The sequence below is a fragment of the Mobula hypostoma genome, chromosome 6, assembly GCF_963921235.1.
Source record: "Mobula hypostoma chromosome 6, sMobHyp1.1, whole genome shotgun sequence".
Classification (NCBI taxonomy): domain Eukaryota; kingdom Metazoa; phylum Chordata; class Chondrichthyes; order Myliobatiformes; family Myliobatidae; genus Mobula; species Mobula hypostoma.
Window position 1 is genome coordinate 120,813,797 of NC_086102.1, and position 21,080 is coordinate 120,834,876.

Consider the following 21,080-nt stretch of genomic DNA (forward strand, 5'->3'; position numbering starts at 1 on the left):
ATAACGTAAAAAGAAGTGGTCCCAACACAGATCGCTGTGAAACACCACGAGTCACTGGCAGCCAACCATAAAAGGCTTTGTTTATTTCCATTCTTTGCCTCTTGCCAATCAGCCAATGCTCTATCCATGTCATCTTTCCTGTCGTACCATGGGCTCTTAACTTGTTTAGCAGCCTCATGTGTGGCACCTTGTCATAGGCCATATGAAGATCCAAGTACACAACATCCACTAACTCTCCTTTGCTTGGGGTACCGCTTTGTTGAGCACCTCCGCTCCGTCCACCATAACAGACAGGATCTCCCGGTTGCCACCCACTTTAACTCTGCTTTCCATTCCCATTCAGATATGTCCATACATGGCCTCCTCTACTGCCATGATGAGGCTAAACTCAGGTTGGAGGAGCAACACCTCATATACCGTCTAGGTAGTCTCCAGCCCCTTGGTACGAACATAGAATTCTCCAACTTCCGGTAATTCCCTCCCCCTCCCTTCCCCTATCCCTATTTCACTCTGCCCCCTCCCCCAGCTGCCTATCACCTCCCTCATGGTTCCACCTCCTCCTACTACCCATTGTGTTTTCCCCTGTTCCTTCTTCACCTTTTCTGCCTATCACCTCCCTGCTTCCCCTCCCCCACCCCTTCATCTTCCCCCTTACTGATTTTTCACCCGGAACTTACCTGCCTTCTCCTTTCCACCCTCCTCCCACCTTCTTTATAGGGCCTCTGCCCCTTCCCTCTTCAGTCCTGACGAAGGGTTCCGGCCCGAAACGTTGACTGATCGTTTCCACAGATGCTGCCCGACCTGCTGAGTTCCTCCAGCGTGTTGTGAGTGTCTCCTTTGTCTATCCTGCTTGTTATTTCTTCAAAGAATTCCAAAAGATCTATCAGGCAAGATTTTGTTTAAGGAAACCATGCTGACTTCAGCCTGTTATATCATTTGCTTCCAAGTACTCCAAAAGCACATCCTTAAAAATTGATTCCAATATCTTCCCAACTAGTGATGTCTGATTAACTGGCCTATTATTTTCCTTTCTTCTGCCTCCCTCCCATCTTGAAAAGTGTTGTGAATATTGCAATTAATAGTCCTCTGGAACCATACCAGGATCTACTGATTGTTGAAAAGTCATTACTGATGCCTCCACAATCTCTTCAGCTACCTCTTTCAGAACCCTGGGGTGTTGACCATCAGGTCAAAGTGATTTAGCTACCTTCAGATCTTTCAGTTTCCCAAGTACCTTCTCCCTAGGAATGGCAACTTCACTCACTTCTGCCCCCTCATACTAGCATACTGCTAGTGTCATCCACCGTGAAGACTGATGCAGAATACTTAATCAGTTTGGCTGTCATTTCTTTGTCCCCATTACTCCCTACAGACAACATTTTCCAGTGGTCCGATATCTACACTTACCTCTCTTTTACTTTATATCTGAAGGAACTTTGGGTATCCTCTTTAATATTATTGGCTTACTTACCTTTGTATTCCATCGTTTTCCTCCTTATGACTTTTATTAGTTGCTTTCTATTGGATTTTAAAAGCTTCCCAATCCTCCAACTTCCCATTAATTTTTTGCTCTATTATATGTCCTCTCTTTGTCTTCCCTTGTCAGGCACGATTGTGTCATCCTGCCTTTAGAATACTTCTTCTTTGGATGTACCTATCCTGTGCCTTCTGAATTGCTCCCAGAAATTTCAGTGTTGCTGCTCTGCTGTCATCCCTACTAGTGCCCTCTTCCAATCAACTTTGACCAGCTCTTCTCTCAAGCCTCTTCAATTCCCTTTACTCAACTGTAATACTGATACATCTGACTTTAGCTTCTTCCTCTCAAATTTCAGGGTGAATTCTATCATATGATCACTGCCACCCAAGGATTTCTTTGCCTTAATAATCTCCAGTCAATTTCGGTTCATTGCACAACACCCTATCCAAAATAGCAGATTCCCTATTGGGCTCAACCATGAGCTGCTCAAAAAAGTTACCTTGTAGGCACTCTACAAATTCCCCCTTTTGGGATCCAGCACCAACCTGATTTTCCCAAGAATTCTATATTCTATTGAAATCTCCTATGACTATTGTAATATTGCCCTTTCAACTTGCCCACAGTTTGGAGGCCTCTATATGTTTCACATCAAGGTCTTTTTACCCTTGCAGTTCCTTAGCTCAAGGCATCTACACCTGTCATCACTTTTTAAGGATTTCCTTTCATTTTTTTAACCAAAAGGGCTACCACACCCAAGTTTCTTTTAAAGTTCTCAGAAAGTACAGTGAATTTTAAAATTAAAAATAATTATATGTTACACTATTTTTCTGTAATAATTCAAAGTGACATTTATTTCTGTAAAAAATTATTCATAGTAAAATATGTCAATATAACTTAAAACTTCTATTTATCTCATGTTATCATTGTGACAGATCCAATTTTGTAAGGTGAGATTTTATTTTCTTGTATTGATATTTAAAAGTAAAAGCCATTCATTTCATATATTTATTTTTCTAATCGTTCCTTACACCTAAATTGTAAACCCAGTTTATACGAATCTAGGTACTTGGATGGTAGCCCTGTAATTAATGCTAGAAACCATGTTTTTTTAAATAATATTTCTTATATAAGATTTGTTTCTAATCAGTCAACCATGTGGCAGCAACTCAATGTATAAAAGTATGCAGACATAGTCAAGACGTTTCAGTTATTTCTTTAGACCAAACAGCAGAATGTGGAAGAAATGTGATCTAAGTGATTTTGTTAGTGGAATGATTGTTGGTGCCAGATGGGCTGGTTTAAGTATCTCAGAAACTGAGAATGGTGCGAAAAGCAAAAAAACATCCAGTGAGCAGCAGTTCTGTGAGTGAATATGCCTTATTAATGAGAGGTCAGAAAAGAATGGTCAGACTGTTCCAAGCTGACAAAAATTTGATAGTATCTCAAATAGCCACATGTTACAACTGTGATGCGTAAAAGAGCATCTCTGAATACACAACACATTGAACCTTGAAGTGGATGGGCTACATAAGCAGAAGACCACACCATGTCCCACCCCTGTACCTAATAAAATGTCCATTGATTGCATCAGTATTTCAGTGTACAAAGACTGATTAAGGATAATCAATATGGCTTTGTGCATAGTAGCTCGTGTCTAACCAATCTTACTGAGTTTTTTCATGGAGGTTATCAGGAAAGTTGTTACAGGAAAGGCTGTGGTCATTGTCTACGTTGACTTTAGCATTGCCTTGAACAAAGTTCTGCATGGGATGCTGGTCAAGAAGGTTCAGTTGCTTGGCATTCAGGGTGAGGAACTAAACTAGATTCAACAAGGGCCACTTTTCAACATAATTGTATAAGGGCTAAGAGAGTTGTAAAAGAGCACCTGAAGGCTTTATGTGTCAATGCAAGGAGCATTTATAATAAGGTGGATGAATTGAAAGTGCAGATTGTTATTAATAATTATGATATAGTTGGGATCACAGAGACATGGCTCCAGGGTGACCAGGGATGGGAGCTCAACGTTCAGGGATATTCAATATTCAGGAGGGATAGACATGAAGGAAGGGGAGGTGGGGTGGCGTTGCTGGTTAAAGAAGAGATTAAAGCAATAGAAAGGAAGGACATAAGCTGGGAAGATGTGGAATCGATATGGGTAGAGCTGCGTAACACTAAGGGGCAGAAGACGCTGGTGGGAGTTGTGTACAGGCCACCTAACAGTAGTAGTGAGGTCGGAGATGGTATTAAACAGGAAATTAGAAATGTGTGCAATAAAGGAACAGCAGTTATAATGGGTGACTTCAATCTACATGTAGACTGAGTGAACCAAATTGGTAAAGGTGCTGAGGAAGAGGATTTCTTGGAATGTATGCGGGATGGTTTTTTGAACCAACATGTCGAGGAACCAACTAGAGAGCAGGCTATTCTGGACTGGGTTTTGAGCAATGAGGAAGGGTTAATTAGCGATCTTGTCGTGAGAGGCCCCTTGGGTAAGAGTGACCATAATATGGTGGAATTCTTCATTAAGATGGAGAGTGACATAGTTAATTCAGAAACAAAGGTTCTGAACTTAAAGAGGGGTAACTTTGAAGGTATGAGACGTGAATTAGCTAAGATAGACTGGCAAATTACACTTAAAGGATTGACGGTGGATATGCAATGGCAAGCATTTAAAGGTTGCATGGATGAACTACAACAATTGTTCATCCCAGTTTGGCAAAAGAATAAATCAAAGAAGGTAGTGCACCCGTGGCTGACAAGAGAAATTAGGGATAGTATCAATTCCAAAGAAGAAGCATACAAATTAGCCAGAGAAAGTGGCTCACCTGAGGACTGGGAGAAATTCAGAGTTCAGCAGAGGAGGACAAAGGGTTTAATTAGGAAGGGGAAAAAAGATTATGAGAGAACACTGGCAGGGAACATAAAAACGGACTGTAAAAGCTTTTATAGATATGTAAAAAGGAAAAGACTGGTAAAGACAAATGTAGGTCCCCTGCAGTCAGAAACAGGTGAATTGATTATGGGGAGCAAGGACATGGCAGACCAATTGAATAATTACTTTGGTTCTGTCTTCACTAAGGAGGACATAAATAATCTTCCAGAAATAGTAAGGGACAGAGGGTCCAGTGAGATGGAGGAACTGAGCGAAATACATGTTAGTAGGGAAGTGGTGTTAGGTAAATTGAAGGGATTGAAGGCAGATAAATCCCCAGGGCCAGATGGTCTGCATCCTAGAGTGCTTAAGGAAGTAGCCCAAGAAATAGTGGATGCATTAGTGATAATTTTTCAAAACTCATTAGATTCTGGGCTAGTTCCTGAGGATTGGAGGGTGGCTAATGTAACCCCACCTTTTAAAAAAGGAGGGAGAGAGAAACCGGGGAATTATAGACCGGTTAGCCTAACGTCGGTGGTGGGGAAACTGCTGGAGTTAGTTATCAAGGATGTGATAACAGCACATTTGGAAAGCGGTGAAGTGATCGGACAAAGTCAGCATGGATTTGTGAAAGGAAAATCATGTCTGACGAATCTCATAGAATTTTTTGAGGATGTAACTAGTAGAGTGGATAGGGGAGAACCAGTGGATGTGGCATATTTGGATTTTCAAAAGGCTTTTGACAAGGTCCCACACAGGAGATTAGTGTGCAAACTTAAAGCACACGGTATTGGGGGTAAGGTATTGATGTGGATAGAGAATTGGTTAGCAGACAGGAAGCAAAGAGTGGGAATAAACGGGACCTTTTCAGAATGGCAGGCGGTGACGAGTGGGGTACCGCAAGGCTCAGTGCTGGGACCCCAGTTGTTTACAATATATATTAATGACTTGGATGAGGGAATTAAATGCAGCATCTCCAAGTTTGCGGATGACATGAAGCTGGGTGGCAGTGTTAGCAGTGAAGAGGATGCTAAGAGGATGCAGGGTGACTTGGATAGGTTGGGTGAGTGGGCAAATTCATGGCAGATGCAATTTAATGTGGATAAATGTGAAGTTATCCACTTTGGTGGCAAAAATAGGAAAACAGATTCTTATCTGAATGGTGGCCGATTAGGAAAAGGGGAGGTGCAACGAGACCTGGGTGTCATTATACACCAGTCATTGAAAGTGGGCATGCAGGTACAGCAGGCGGTGAAAAAGGCGAATGGTATGCTGGCATTTATAGCGAGAGGATTCGAGTACAGGAGCAGGGAGGTACTACTGCAGTTGTACAAGGCCTTGGTGAGACCACACCTGGAGTATTGTGTGCAGTTTTGGTCCCCTAATCTGAGGAAAGACATCTTTGCCATAGAGGGAGTACAAAGAAGGTTCACCAAATTGATTCCTGAGATGGCAGGACTTTCATATGAAGAAAGACTGGATGAACTGGGCTTGTACTCGTTGGAATTTAGAAGATTGAGGGAGGATCTGATTGAAACGTATAAGATCCTAAAGGGATTGGACAGGCTAGATGCAGGAAGATTGTTCCCGATGTTGGGGAAGTCCAGAACGAGGGGCCACCGTTTGAGGATAGAGGGGAAGCCTTTTAGGACCGAGATTAGGAAAAAATTCTTCACACAGAGAGTGGTGAATCTGTGGAATTCTCTGCCACAGGAGACTGTTGAGGCCAGTTCATTGGCTATATTTAAGAGGGAGTTAGATATGGCCCTTGTGGCTACGGGGGTCAGGGGGTATGGAGGGAAGGCTGGGGCGGGGTTCTGAGTTGGATGATCAGCCATGATCATAATAAATGGCGGTGCAGGCTCGAAGGGCTGAATGGCCTACTCCTGCACCTATTTTCTATGTTTCTATGTTTCAACATTGGCTTCACTGAAGAAGCCAGAGGGTGGTATTAGATTGGCACACTAACTGAAGGCCTGTAATGGTGTGCCGCAGGGATAAGTGCTGGATCCATTGTTGTTTGTCATCTTTATCAAAAATCCGGATAATAATCTGGTAAACCATGATTACTTGGTGTCATCCAGCAAATTTGTGGATGACACCAAGTTTGGGGGCACAGTGGGCAGCGAAGAAGGCTATTAAAGTTTGCAGTGGGATCTGGAGCAGCTGGAAAAATGGGTTGAAAAATGGCAGATGGAATTTAATGCAAACAAGTGTGAGGTGTTGCACTTTGGGAAGACAAACCAAGGTAGGACATGCACAGTGGATGACTGGGCACCGAGGAGTGTGGTAGAACAAAGGGATCTGGGAATACAGATCCATAATTTCTTGAAATTGGCATCACAGCGAGATAGGGTTTTAGCACATTGGCTTTCATAAATAAGAGTATTGAGTTTAGGACTTGGGATGTTATGTTTAAGTTGTATAAGATGTTGGTGAGACCAAATTGGAGTTTGTGTATAGTTTTGGTCACCTACCTACAAGAAAGATATCAATAAGATTGAAAGAATAGAGAGAAAATTTAAAAGGATGTTGCAGGCACTTGAAGACCTGGGAAGATCAAATAGGTTAGGAATTTATTAGGACCTTAGAATATTTTTGACAAGAACAGGCCATTTGGCCCAACAAAGCTTGCTAAATTCCTATTCACATAGTCAGTTGCTTGCATAGTACATCAGGTTGCTCTCTTCAATTAACCGTAACCTTTAGCCAAGGGCAGATGTCATCAGGTGATGCCCAACCTTCAAAGAGTGTTTTAACCCTTAACCACTACTCGCTCCAGTTAGTGGGTCAGCAGTGGTGGCCAAGTCACTGCCCATCTGCTCAACTTTTCTGCCTGCTCCATATCCAGCAAGAGGCTCTTTCTGCTTCCTTCCCCATCCTGCAAGCTGCTTGGTTCTTGCTGTTTTCATTGGCCCAGCGCAGACAGCAATCTCCATGCTGACCTTGCTTGGAACCCACTACAGCCACTCTCCATGGGGAAGAGACACATCTACTATCCTTTGTCTCTGCACTCCTGGATTAAGGACTGGTATTTCAGGGCGTTCCTCTTGTAAGCCTCCTCACATTCTTCCTCCTATGGTACTGTGAGCTCTACCAGGATGATTCTCTTGTCTTAACATCGTACAATGTCGCGTCAAAATGCGGTTTGCACCACCTCCGGGAACTGCAGTTTCCTCCCATATCAACTCTCCTCTCCCACGATTTGGCAGCTTGCAGCAGATTGGATTTAGGCCTCTTTGATATGACTGCTTTGGCCCTCTCCTTGATGAAAATTGATGCCCTGTTTGCCTCTTTGCCAGCTGGTTTCTTTTTACACCTCTCCTGCTCCAGGGTGTCAGCAAGGGACAGCAGGACGTTTTGTGATGCCACCTATACTGTCCTTGTGTTAAAACTGTTTTGCATTCTGACAGTATGTGCCAGTGAACCCTGCTGACCACAAAGCTTGCAGTTAGGGTCCTTTCTCAGCCCTCATATATGCAGTTGTGATGGTGTAGGGACAGTGTCATACATGGATCGCAGAAGAAAAGAAATGAGAAGGGCTCCGGTCTCCAAAGCTTTGCCCAATGATCTTGCTCTTGGGAAGATCCCATTTTGTCCAGGCGCCCTGTGATCCCAACTCCACTACCTTCGATAACCGTGGTTCTGTTCCTCTGCCTTGACCATGTCACACCTATCCTTTGCACTTGCACTCCACCATCATTGGAAGTGTGCAGAGCCGAGGCCTTGCTGTCCCAGGCATGGGTTGCCGATGATGTGTCTCAATTGCAGGGGCTCACTGCCTGGTCTACAGCTGAGTTGGCAAGCCCACTTTTGGCCTGATCTTATTGTAACTCCTTGATTTATTAGTTTGTCATTGGAGCTCCTTGTTAACCAAACTCTACCCTTTGCCAACTCGAACTCCTCCACTACCAATGACAATGGAAGCTATAGCTAGCCTGATCTTATGTAGGGCCCAACAGAAGAAAAATGTGTGTGTTGGGGGGTGGGGGGGTCCCCAGCCAGCTCCAGAGGTGTTTGTTAACATTCCACTCTATGCCTTCTACAGTGGTTATGGGCGACTCGTACACTGAGAAAAGCCAGAGCAGTCTTGGTAGAAGACTATGTTGGTACAATTTACCAGGGAGTCTGGCTTTGTCAATCTTCTTCAGCCATTCACTCTTCAGTCTGCTTTACAGTGTCGGTACTGTTGGCGCTGTCTGCCATTGCTGCATTAAGCCACTTTCCAGGACATTTTACTGGGTTGTCCTCTATGGATGGAATGACTTCTCCTTGTACTTGAAGACTGAACTTGCTAGTAACTTTGCCCTTTTTGATCACCATGCATCTGGACTTCCTGGCCTTGAAAGTCATCCTAGCCCAGATAGCTATGTTGTCCAGGGTTTCCAATACCCATCTTGCTTGGACATGGGTTATAGTGGTCACTGTGATGTCATCCATGAACCCACGTATTGCGGGTTGTCAGGTGCCAGGCACCTGGGGTTACGTCTGCTGCTGCTGATATGAGGAGGTTCATACCCATGACAAACAAGATGGTACAGCCGGTTGGAATCACTTTTTGGAGGTCTTACCACTTGGTTGTAAAGTGGGCTAAAGTGAAGCGTAGCTTGTATCTTCTTAGGTAGCTAGTGATCATATCTCGCATTACTGGCAGGATATGGTAGTGGTCCAGGCCAATCTGGATGAGAAAATGTAGAATCGATCTGTTGGCATTGGCTAGGTCTAACCCGACGACAGTTAAGTCACCTTTCTTCTGCCTTGCCTCATGGATCAATTGGCTGATTACTGAGGTGTGTTCAAGGTACCCAGAAAAACCCAGCATGCCTGCTTTCTGGATGGATGTGTTGATATAGTGGTTTTCCATTAACTAAGTGGTCAACCTCGATGCAAGCACTGAAAAGAATATCATGCAATCCACACTAAGGAGGGAGGTTGTCCTAAACTGGGTGATTGTAGAAAAATCTTCTTCCTTGGGAACAGAGCATCCTTCAGCCATTTTCTAGCTTGGCAGGATAGAGGCTTTGGTCTAAATCTTCCTCATTATCTTCCACAACCTCCAGAGGATTTTTGTGTATTTCTTATATACCTTATAGGGTATACCACTTGATCATGGGGCAGTAGATGACTTCTACTTGTAGATGGCTCTCTTGATGATATCCTGGACCTCCTGCCATGTGAGCTCAGTTGCTGGGATTCTTGGTTAGGGAACTTCTGGATTGAATTCTAGTCCTTGATTCGTACGGGGATTGCTGTGTGATTCCTGCAGAAATTCTTACACCTCCTGCTTAGAACAGGTTAGCGTGCCAGATTTTTGTGGCTGAGAAGAGCCCTGGTGAACCTGAATGCGTTTCTAACAAACTGCGTTCTCCTTCTCCCTTTCTCCCTTCTTTGCTTTCACAGCTGCTCCTCCCTCCTGAGCTTGCGCAGCTGTTCCCGCAGTTTGCTGGTTAGATCTTTGGCACCTTCTGTTTTGTCAGGTGAACTGTTTCTGAATTGTTTGTTCAGGGTCTTCATCTCACTTTTCAGATGCTGAATCTCCCTTTCCCTCCTGTTTGATTTTCATGATGGTTCAAGATTCCCACTTCATCCTCATTGGGCCAAATTTTTCATTAGCAAAGTTGAACACAATGGCAGAGAGGGAGTCAATTTTCCTGTAATCAGTTTCTGCCAATGTAGCATCCAAGATACAATCCTGATCGTCATTGAACTGCTTCCAAAATGCATTGTCTGATGATCTAGGCCACCTGATCCTCTCCTGAGATGAATGGTCACTTGGTCCCTTCTCTGGCACTGGGGCGGCTCAGGTGTGGAGAGATCTTCAGCTCTGTGGGGTGGTTCCTGGCCGGAGTCTCCATCGTTTCATCGGATGTTGGGTCCGTGCGTTGCACTTGGGTCGCCTTTGTTCCATAACTGCACCTGCTTTGCTGTATCTTGAGGCCTTTGATGATTTTGCAGATTTTGCCGCAATGGCACTTTGCAATGAATGCCTCCCCAGTCAGGGGTGTTTTCCTGAGGTTTCTCTTTATTGTATTTCAGTCCTGGTCATTGTCGTTATGTACATCCTATTGAGTCTCTCATTCTCCCCACCTCTTGGGAGACTCTGGGGTTATTGCATATTTTGTTCATCCATAGCTTGTATGGTGCCCTCTTGCAAGTGCTGCACACAAAGTTGGTATCCTTGTGTGCTCGTGCCAGCCTTTCCTGGAGGGCAGCTGTCTTTCCAGCATCACCGATCTTTCTCGGTTGCCATCTAGTCTTTCCTGGAAGTCATTGGCGAACCAAATGTCGCTTGCATCATACAGTGAGGTCCTCTCTTCAGTTACCTGAAGAGGTTACGCGACCAGGATGAGGTAACTGTAACCTTTGGCGAAGGGCAGATGTCATCAGGTGGTGCTCAACCTTCATAGAGTGTTTCAGCCTTTAACTCCTACACTCTCCAGTTGGCAGGTCAACAATGGTGGCCAAGTCACTCCCCATCTGCTCCTGACTTCCATCTCAACTCTTCTCACCTGCTCCATAACCAGCAAGAGGCTCTTTTTGCTCTCTCCCCCATCCTACGACCTGTTTGATTCTTGCACTTTTCATCAAGTCCCAGCACAGATAGCAACCTCCATGCTGATCTTGCCAGGAACCCTCTATAGTGATCTCCACAGGGAATAGCCACATCTGCTATCCTTTGTCCCTGCACTCCTGGACTAAGGACTGGTACTTCAGGGCCTTCCTCTCATGCTCATGAGCCCCCTCGCATGCTTCCTCTCGTAAGCCTCCGTGCATCCTTCCTCTCATGAGCCTTTTCTCATCCTTCCTTCCATGGCACTGTGAGCTCTACCAGGATGATTATTTTCTTGTCTTTGATGGATCACAGTATGGTGTCTGTTCAAAATGTGGTTTTCATCACCTCTGGGAACTGCAGCTTCCTCCCCACATTAACCCTCATCTCTCATCATTTCTCTCAACTACACAACTAGGGAGTTTGTTCAATGTATCCACAACTCACTGTGTAAAGAAATGTTTCCTGATGCTAGTCTGAAATCTCCTTTTAACCAGTCTCCACCTATGGCCCATGTCCTCATTGATGGATTAGTTTCTAAGTAAGAGCTGGCATCCACCTTACTTTTACCAGTACTAATTTTGAACCATTCTGTCAAGTCTCCTCTCATTCTATATCAACTTGAACTAAAAAGATTTAATTCTTTCAATCTGTCTTCATAGCTCATACCCTGAAGATCTGGAATGAATCTTGTCACTCCTCTTTGAACTCCCTCCAGTGCCTTCACATCCGTCACACAATATGGAGACCACAATTGTAAACAGTTGTACAAAGTGTGGCCTCAGGAGCCTATTATACATCTTAAGGAGAACATCCCTAAACTTAAGCTCCACTGAGCGCATTATATAGCCCAACATTCCAATAGTCTTCCTAATCGCTTCTGTGCATTGTCTAGATGTTGATTGTGATGAGTCTATCAGGATGACCAAATCCTTCTTATACAGTTCACTTTCGAATTCAAGACACCCCATTGTATATTCATATCTAATATTTCTACTTCCTAAGGTGCCTATAAAAAGTATTCCCCCCCCCCCGGAAGTTTTCATGTTTTATTGTTTTACAAAATTGAATTACAGTGGAATTAATTTGGCCTTTTAATTTTACACTGATCAACAGAAAAAGACTCTTTCATGTCAAAGTAAAAACAGATCTCTACAACTACTGTTACTACTACGTTGACTCAGGCCTAGGGGGCCGGTGTCAGGCACGATGACGGACTCTCCACTTCTCCTTCTCCCTCATCATGGTGTTCAGTTCATCTATATTAGCCGCGCCGCTGTCTTCTAGGAGCGTGTTGGGAGGGCACCCAGGGTTCATCCTCCCGTGCTTGGGCTCCCATATGATGACTAAGCTGGCAAGTAGCTCGGGGTGGTGTAGACAGTGCCCCGCTAGTTGCAGTCTTTTCACCTCGATTTTAGTGGTGAGCATCGGTAGGTTGTTATAGAGCTCAACGTTCGTCATGTGCTGTTGCCAACTAATGTCAAGAGCCATCCGGAGCATTCGTGTATAGCAACCATCTAGAGACTTTTGCGTAGTCTTGGTGAGTGTCCACGTCTCGCATCCGTACGTGAGAATGGACTCTATGACTGCTATGAAAATCCTCTTTTTAAGCCCTCTGGTCAGGTTAGACTTCCAGACTTACTTCATGTTGTTCATAGCCCTCCACGCCAGCGCCTTCTGTATCTTTACGTCCTTCTCCGAACTCATCATTCTTGACCCGAGGTACTTGTAGTCAAAGACTTTCTTAATGGTATCATTCTCTATGGTCTTGAGAGTACCTTCGTCGCAGTTAAACGCCATGTACTCTGTCTTTTTAGCGTTTAAGTGAAGTCCAACTTTATTGCACTCAATTTCCATTTTTGTCAGTAGCTGCTGTGCTTCCTCCATCTGGTCAGAGAGCAGGACTATGTCATCTGCAAAATCGAGATCTGTGAGCGTAACTAGCTGAGAGAATTAGAGAGATAGAAGCTGCTAATGAAGACATGCAGCATAAAGAAGCATGGCGTCTAGTCAATGAGATCAGTAGACGGAAGAAGTCCCCATCAGGTCAAATAAATGGTAAAACAGCAGAGGACCATGTCCTGACATGGTTTACCCACTTTAAGAACCTGCTGGGAAGCCCTCCAATGATCACGGAAGAAGAAGAGTACATACCCACGATACTAATGCAAGTCGACATCGATGACGGCCCATTAACCATTGAGGAATGGAAGGAGACCAAATATGCACTCAAACAGGGCAAGAGCGCTGGACCAGATGGGATACCACCAGATGTCCTGAAGAACTGGGTCTGGACGACATCTTGCTGGACATATGTAATACGGCACTGATGAAAGGTGACAAACCGTGCTTGAAATGTTTAATTTTAGCTTGAAATTTATATCCTGGATTAAACTGTTATATCACTCCCCTGTAGCCTCGGTTCGTACTAACTCTTTAAACTCACCTTTTTTTCCTCTCTTTCGTGGTACTCGACAAGGCTGTCCTCTTAGTCCCCTATTATTTGATATTGCATTAGAACCTCTTGCAATTGCTATTCGAGAATCTTCAAATATTACTGGGATAACTCGGGGATTAAAGTCCCATAAATTATCACTCTATGCTGATGATTTACTTTTATATATTTCTAATCCTGAGAGATCCATTCCTGCTGTTTTAGAGTTATTAGCACAATTTGGTCTTTTCTCAGGTTATAAATTAAATCTTAGTAAGAGTGAACTTTTTCCGATTAATAAACATCTTCCCTTATATTATAAATTTCCATTTAAATTGATTAATAATTACTTTTCATATCTTGGGATTAAAATTACTTGTAAACACAAAGATTTATTTAAGACTAACTTTTTACCATTAATAGACCATATTACTCAACTTTCATCTAAATGGTTTCCCTTATATTTAACTTTGATTGGTCGTATTAATGCAGTTAAGATGTTTTTTTTGCCAAAATTTTTATATGTGTTTCAGGCATTACCAATTTTCGTTCCTAAATCTTTTTTTGATAAAGTTGACTCTAAAATTTCTTCATTTATTTGGCAGAATAAGAATCCGAGACTGGGTAAAATACATTTACAGAAAGCTAAGAGAGATGGAGGTTTAGCATTACCTAACTTTAGATTTTATTATTGGGCTATTAATATTCGACATATGAAATTTTGGTTACTTGACCGGGACATACTATCTATTCCTAAATGGGTAGCATTGGAATTACAATCTGTTCAGGGTTATACACTTGGTTCTATTTTAGGTTCCTCTCTTCCTTTTGATTCGAAACGCCTTAAGCAGGTCTCTAACCCGATAGTTAAATATGCTTTGCGCATTTGGTTTCAATTCAGAAAATTTTTTGATCTTAATCAATTCGGGTTAGCGATTCCTATTTTAGGTAACATATTTTTTCCTCCCTCTTTTACGGATCGCGCTTTTCAAACTTGGAAGACTAAGGGTATTTTACGGTTTTTGGATTTATTTTTAGATGGTTCCCTTATGTCTTTTGAACAATTATCTAATAAATATAACTTATCAAGAATACATTTTTTTAGATATTTACAAGTTAGAAATTTCCTAAGTACTATACTTTCTTCCTTTCCAATGCTTCCTCCTATATATATTTTAGATTTGATAATTAACCTTAATCCATGTCAGAAAGGTGCATCGGCTATGATTTATAATATTATTATGAAACTTAGGAAAGCTCCATTTGATAAGATTAGGGTAGATTGGGAACAGGAATTGGGGCTTACCATTTCTGTGGATGATTGGGGGCAGATTTTACAATTAGTTAATACTTCCTCTATTTGTGCTAAACATTCCCTAATTCAATTTAAAGTGGTTCATAGAGCACATATGTCCAAAGATAAGTTAGCGCGTTTTTACTCGCATATTAATCCTTTCTGTGATAGATGTTCGGGGCAGATAGCCTCTTTAACTCATATGTTTTGGTCTTGCTCTACTTTGGAAACTTTTTGGAGAGATATTTTCAATATTATTTCTAAGGTATTAAATATAGATATCTCTCCTCACCCTATTACTGCTATCTTTGGACTACCTAAAATTTCTAGTAATCTTTCCCCTTCAGCCCGTAGAATGATTGCATTTCTTACTTTAATGGCGAAAAGATGTATTTTACAACATTGGAAAGAGCTTAATGCTCCAACTACCTTTTTTTGGTTTTCTCAGACGATTTTATGTTTGAATTTGGAGAAAATTAGAAGTAACCTTTATGATTCTTCATTTAAATTTGAACAGATTTGGGGACCTTTTATTCGATATTTTCATTTAATGTAATATTTACCCTTCTTGTTTTTTTTTCACTGTTTTAATGGAGGTCGGGATTGAGGACGTGATTTTAAGTTTAACTCTGTTTGGTTTCAAGTTAGCCCATTGCTTTGCCTTGCTTTTAGTTAGCTGCACGGTGGGTTTTTTTTGGGGGGTTTTTTTTTCTTTTTTTTCCATTGATATATATAAAATTTAGTATACTATTATGTTATCTTGGTTTCTTATGCTTAAATTACATTGTTTGTAGTATTTTCTTTTTGGTATTGTTATCTTTTGGAATTTTATTATACTTTAACATTGTATTAATGTTTATATGGCTTACCTTTTTTGTATACTTACTCAATAAAAAGATTTAAAAAGAAAGAAAGGTGACAAACCAGAACAGTGGTCACTCTCAAACATTATCCCAGTCCCCAAGTCTGCATCCTTCACAAAGACATAACTATCGCGGTATCAGCTTGACCTGCATCTTAGCAAAGTTATACAATCAGATGATCTTGAACAGGATTCGCACCGCCATTGACACTAAGCTAAGATTCAATCAGAATGGTTTTTGGCAGAAGCGCACAACAGTAATGTAAATACTTGCTCTCCGTAGGATCCTCAGGGAAGTCAAGAAGAACAACCTACCAGCCGTGCTTACTTACATCGATTTTTGCAAAGCTTTTGACTCCATTCACTGAGGTAAAATGCTGAAGATCCTGAAAGCTTACGGAGTGCCAGACCATCTACTGAGAGGAATAGAATCCAGCTATACCAAAACCATGGCGAAAGTTTTATCACCAGACGGAGAAACAGCAGTGTTCGAGCTCCTAGCTGGTGTGCTGCAAGGAGACACTCTGGCACCGTGCATCTTTATAATCCTCCTTGATTACGCTCTGCGTCAAGCTACCAAAGATCATGACAAGCAACACACATCAAAGTTGCTGGTGAACGCAGCAGGCCAGGCAGCATCTCTAGGAAGAGGTACAGTTGCCGTTTTGGGCCGAGACCCTTCGTCAGGACTAACTGAAGAAAGAGCTAGTAAGAGATTTAAGAGGGGGAGGGGGAGATCCAAAATGATAGGAGAAGACAGGAGGGGGAGGGATGGAGCCAAGAGCTAGACAGGTGATTGGCAAAAGGGATATGAGAGGATCATGGGACAGGAGACCCAGGGAAAGGAAAAAGGGGAAGCGGGGAAGCCCAGAGGATGGGCAAGGGGTATAGTCAGAGGGACAGAGGGAGAAAAAGGAGAGTGAGAGAAAGAATGTGTGTATATAAATAACGGATGGGGTACGAGGGGGAGTTGGGGCATTAGCGGAAGTTAGAGAAGTCAATGTTCATGCCATCAGGTTGGAGGGTACCCAGACGGAATATAAGGTGTTGTTCCTCCAACCTGAGTTTGGCTTCATCTTTACAGTAGAGGAGGCCGTGGATAGCCATGTCAGAATGGGAATGGGATGTGGAATTAAAATGTCTGGCCACTGGGAGATCCTGCTTTCTCTGGTGGACAGAGCGTAGGTATTCAGCAAAACGATCTCCCAGTCTGCGTCGGGTCTCGCCAATATATAGAAGGCCATATTGGGAGCACCGGATGCAGTATATGTGCGCTGCTTGAATTTCCAGCATCTGCAGAATTCCTCGTGTTAAAGATCATGACAAGCTTGGTTTTACCATAAAACCGGGGCAAACTAAAAGGGTCAGACCAGCTACGCTCATAGATCTCAATTTTGCAGATGACATAGATCTCTACAAAGTGATCTAAATTAAGTGATCTAAATTAAATAATAAACATAACAATAAATAGTAAAACACAACAGCCACATGTCAGTTAACATCAGTTATAAGTGTCCAGTGCAAGTTAAAAGTGTCCAAAGCAGAGTCAGGTGGAGCAGCTACTTAGCAGTCTGACTGCCTGTGGGAGGAAGCTGTTTAGTAGCCTTGTGGTTTTAGTTTTGATGCTCTGTAACGTTTGCCTGATGGCAGAAGATCAAGCAGTTCATGGAGAGGGTGTGAGGGGTCTTTAATGATGTACCGTGTCTTCTGGAGACATCGACTCTGAAAGAGGTCTTGGACAGAAGGAAGGGAGACCCCAATAACCTTCTCTGCTCCCCTAACCACCCTCTGCAAGGCTTTTTTGTCAACAGCACTGCAGCTGGAGTACCAGGTTCTGATGCAAAAGGTCAGCACACTCTCAACCATGCCTCTGTAGAATGTAGTTAAGATGTTAGTGGGGAGTGATGCTTGTTTAAGCTTCCTCAGAAAGTGCAATCTCTGCTGGGCCCTTTTCACAATCCCAGTGGTGTTCCTGGACCAGGTGAGATTGTCCGAGATCTGCACCCCAAGGAACTTGATGTTTTCCATTCTCTCCACTGTGGAGCCGCTGATGCTGAGTGGTGTGTGCTCAAGCTGAAACCGTCTGAAATCGATGATCACCTCCTTGCTTTTGGTGACATTAAGCATCAAGTTGTTATCCCTGCACCAGCTCTCTAGGTGTTTGACCTCCTCCCTGTACATAGTTTCATCATTACAAATATAAAACACAAAATAATTGACTGCATAAGTATTCACCGCCTTTAATATGGCACACCACTTGTGCAACCAACTGGTTCTAGAAGTCACATAATTAGTTAAATTGAGATCTGTTTTTGGAGACCTGTGTGCAGTCAAGGTGTTTCAAATGATTATGGTAAAAATACCAGTTGCTGGTGAGTCATTATCTATGAGCTACACCAAAAATTACACCATGAAGAAAAAAGAACACTCCAAACAACTCCACAAAAAGCTTATTGAAAAGCACAAGTCAGGAGGTTAATACAAGAAAATTTCCAAGTCACTGAATTGGAGAACAGTTCAATTGGCGGGAGGAGAAGATGGCGGCGTGACGCAGCTCGCAGCGGCTACTTCGGTGGTGATGTCTGTTATTTGTCGGATAGGGTGCCGTGCACTATCCTGATTTGATGGAGACAGACGTGAGAGCACTGAGGAACATCTGGTGAAACTTCTGAAATGCCTGCTTCGCTGCTGCTGCTACTGTGTGGTCCAGAATCTCCGGAGAAGGCCCTGAGTCCTCGGCTTTGCTTGTTGCTTGGCGGCCGGGGTGGAGTCAAAGCGCTCGGCAGAGGATGGTGCTCAGAGAGGCGGTGTCGGAGGGGCTGGTCGGAGGCTCGAAGTTTTCAGATGGACTCAGAGTCCACTGCGGTTGGGTGCTTCCAATGGTGCTGCATCAGCAAGTTGACGGCGCTTGGAGGGTCATGGCAGAGAGTTTCTCCCTTCTGCCGCCTGCATGAGATAACGAGTCTATCGGGACTTTGAGATTTTTTTTACCATGCCCATGGTCTGCTCTTTATCAAATTATGGTATTGCTTTGCACTGTTGTAACTATATGTTATAATTATGTGGTTTTGTCAGTTTTAGTCTTGATTTGTCCTGTGTTTTCTTGTTATATCATTCTGGAGGAACATTGTATCATTTTTTAATGCATGCATTTCTAAATGACAATAAACGAGGATTGAGTGTCCTCATAATCTAAAAAAAAATCTAAAAACTAAATTGAAAGAATATGGCACAACTGTAAATCTGCCATATGTTGTAAGCCCTGGAAGGCTTGTAAAGGGTAAAATGAATTTAGCAAAATACGGGGCAATTCTGGAGGAAAACCTGATACAGTGCGCAAGAGAACTGAGACGTGGGAGAAGATTTATTTTCCAGCAGGAAAATGGCCCCAAACATAAAGCCAGAGCTACATAGGAATGGCTTTAAAACAACAAAGTTAATGTCTAGGAGTAGCCAAGTCAGAGCCCAGACCTCAATCCAACTGAGAATTTGTGGAAGGACTTGAAAAGAGCTGTTCGCTCACAATCCCCATGCAATCTGACAGAGCTTGAGCAGTTTTGTAAAGTGGAATGGGGTAAAGTTGTAGTGTCCAGATGTGCAAAATTGATAGAGACCTATCCACACAGCCTCAAGGCCATAATTGTTGCCAAAGGTGCCTCTGCTAAATGCTGACTTGAAGGGGGTGAGTAATTATGCAATCAATTATTTTGTGTTTAATAACTCTAATAAATTAAGACTAATTTGTAGAAATTTGCTTTCACTTTAATGCAAAAGTGTCTTTTTCTGTTGATCAGTGTCAAAAAAGCCAAATCAAATCCACTCAATCCACTCTGATTCAATGGTATAAAACAACAAAACATGAAAACTTCCGGGGGGGGGGAATACTTTTTATAGGCACTGTATATGTAATACTTTACATTTACTTACATTATAATTCATCTACCATTTATCTGCCCACATCTGGGGTTTGTTTTGATCTAACTGTATTGATTCTGCTGTCTGAATGTTATCAACCTGTCCCCATAATTTTGTGTCATTTGCAAACTTTACTAGTTTATTTGTTATGTGTTTATTCAAATCATTAATGTAAATTAAAAACATCAGCAGCCCCAATACTGAACCCTGTGGAACCCCATTTTTAACAGCTTCTTGGTGTGAAAATGATCCTTTCACCATAACTCTCAAAAAATGCTGGTGAATGCAGCAGGCCAGGCAGCATCTATAGGAAGAGGTACAGTCGAGGTTTCGGGCTGAGACCCTTCGTCAGGACTAACTGAAAGAAGAGATAGTAAAAGATTTGAAAGTGGGAGGGGGAGGGGGAGATCTGAAATAATAGGAGAAGACAGGAGGGGGAGGGTTAAATCTCTTACCATCTCTTCTTTCAGTTAGTCCTGACAAAGGGTCTCAGCCCAAAACGTCGACTGTACCTCTTCCTATAGATGCTGTCTGGCCTGCTGTGGTCACCAGCATTTTTTGTGTGTGTTGCTTGAATTTCCAGCATCTGCAGATTTCCTCATGTTTGCGCTTTCACCATAACTCATTGTTTTCTGTTTTTGAGCCAGTTCTGCATCCATTTGCATATCTTACTCTGAATCCCTACGTCCTGTCATTTGCGTATTAACCTCTTGTGGGGTACCTTGACAAAAGCCTTCTGAAAGTCCCAGTAAATGATATCAACCACTCTATTGTTATAAATTTTAGTTGCCTCTTCATAGAAATCCAGAGTAAAACATGCTTTCCCCTTTCTGAACCCATGCTGACTTTTTGCTAACATGCCTGTTCTTATCAGCTGCTTTTTCACCTCATTCTTTATTAAGAGGAATAGATAGAGTGGATAGCCAGCGCCTCTTCCCCAGGGCACCACTGCTCAATACAAGAGGATATGGCTTTAAGGTAAGGGGTGGGAAGTTCAAGGGGGATATTAGAGGAAGGTTTTTTACTCAGAGAGTGGTTGGTGCGTGGAATGCACTGCCTGAGTCAGTGGTGGAGGCAGATACACTAGTGAAGTTTAAGAGACTACTAGACAGGTATATGCAGGAATCTAAGGTGGGGGCTTATATGGGAGGCAGGGTTTGAGGGTCGGCACAACATTGTGGGACGAAGGGCCTGTAGTGTGCTGTACTATTCTATGTTCTATGTAATGTTTCCATTATTTTACCTATGATACACGTTAAGCTTACTGGTTTATAGTTACCAGGGTCAGTGCAATCACCCTTCTTATATACTGGGACAACATTAGCCTACTTCCATCAGTCTTCACTAACTTTTGAAAAATACATGTTAGAGGTTTGTATATATAATCACAGACCTCTTTAAGTACCCTTGGATATACGTTGTCTGCCCCTGGAGATTTATTTAACTTTCAGCGGAAGCAGGACTTCACTTCTTAAGATCTCAAAGACAATTAAAACAACCTTATTCTTCTCTACACTTACTGGCATATTGCTAACATCTTTCACAGGTAAATACTTCAGAAAAATATGAGTTAAGAGTCTGTCCTTCTCTGCATAACTTATCACTCCACCATTATTCCTAATACACTTCACTTCCCCCTATTCTTTTACCACTAAAGTATTGAAAAAAATCTCTGA

The 21,080-nt window shown here is 42.6% G+C and overlaps 1 protein-coding gene across 1 annotated transcript in view; it reads right to left on the bottom strand.

The window, feature by feature from the left end:
• ikzf2 (IKAROS family zinc finger 2) overlaps positions 1-21,080 on the bottom strand; it is a 159,022-nt gene that overhangs the window by 119,145 nt on the left and 18,797 nt on the right. The window lies entirely within an intron of this gene.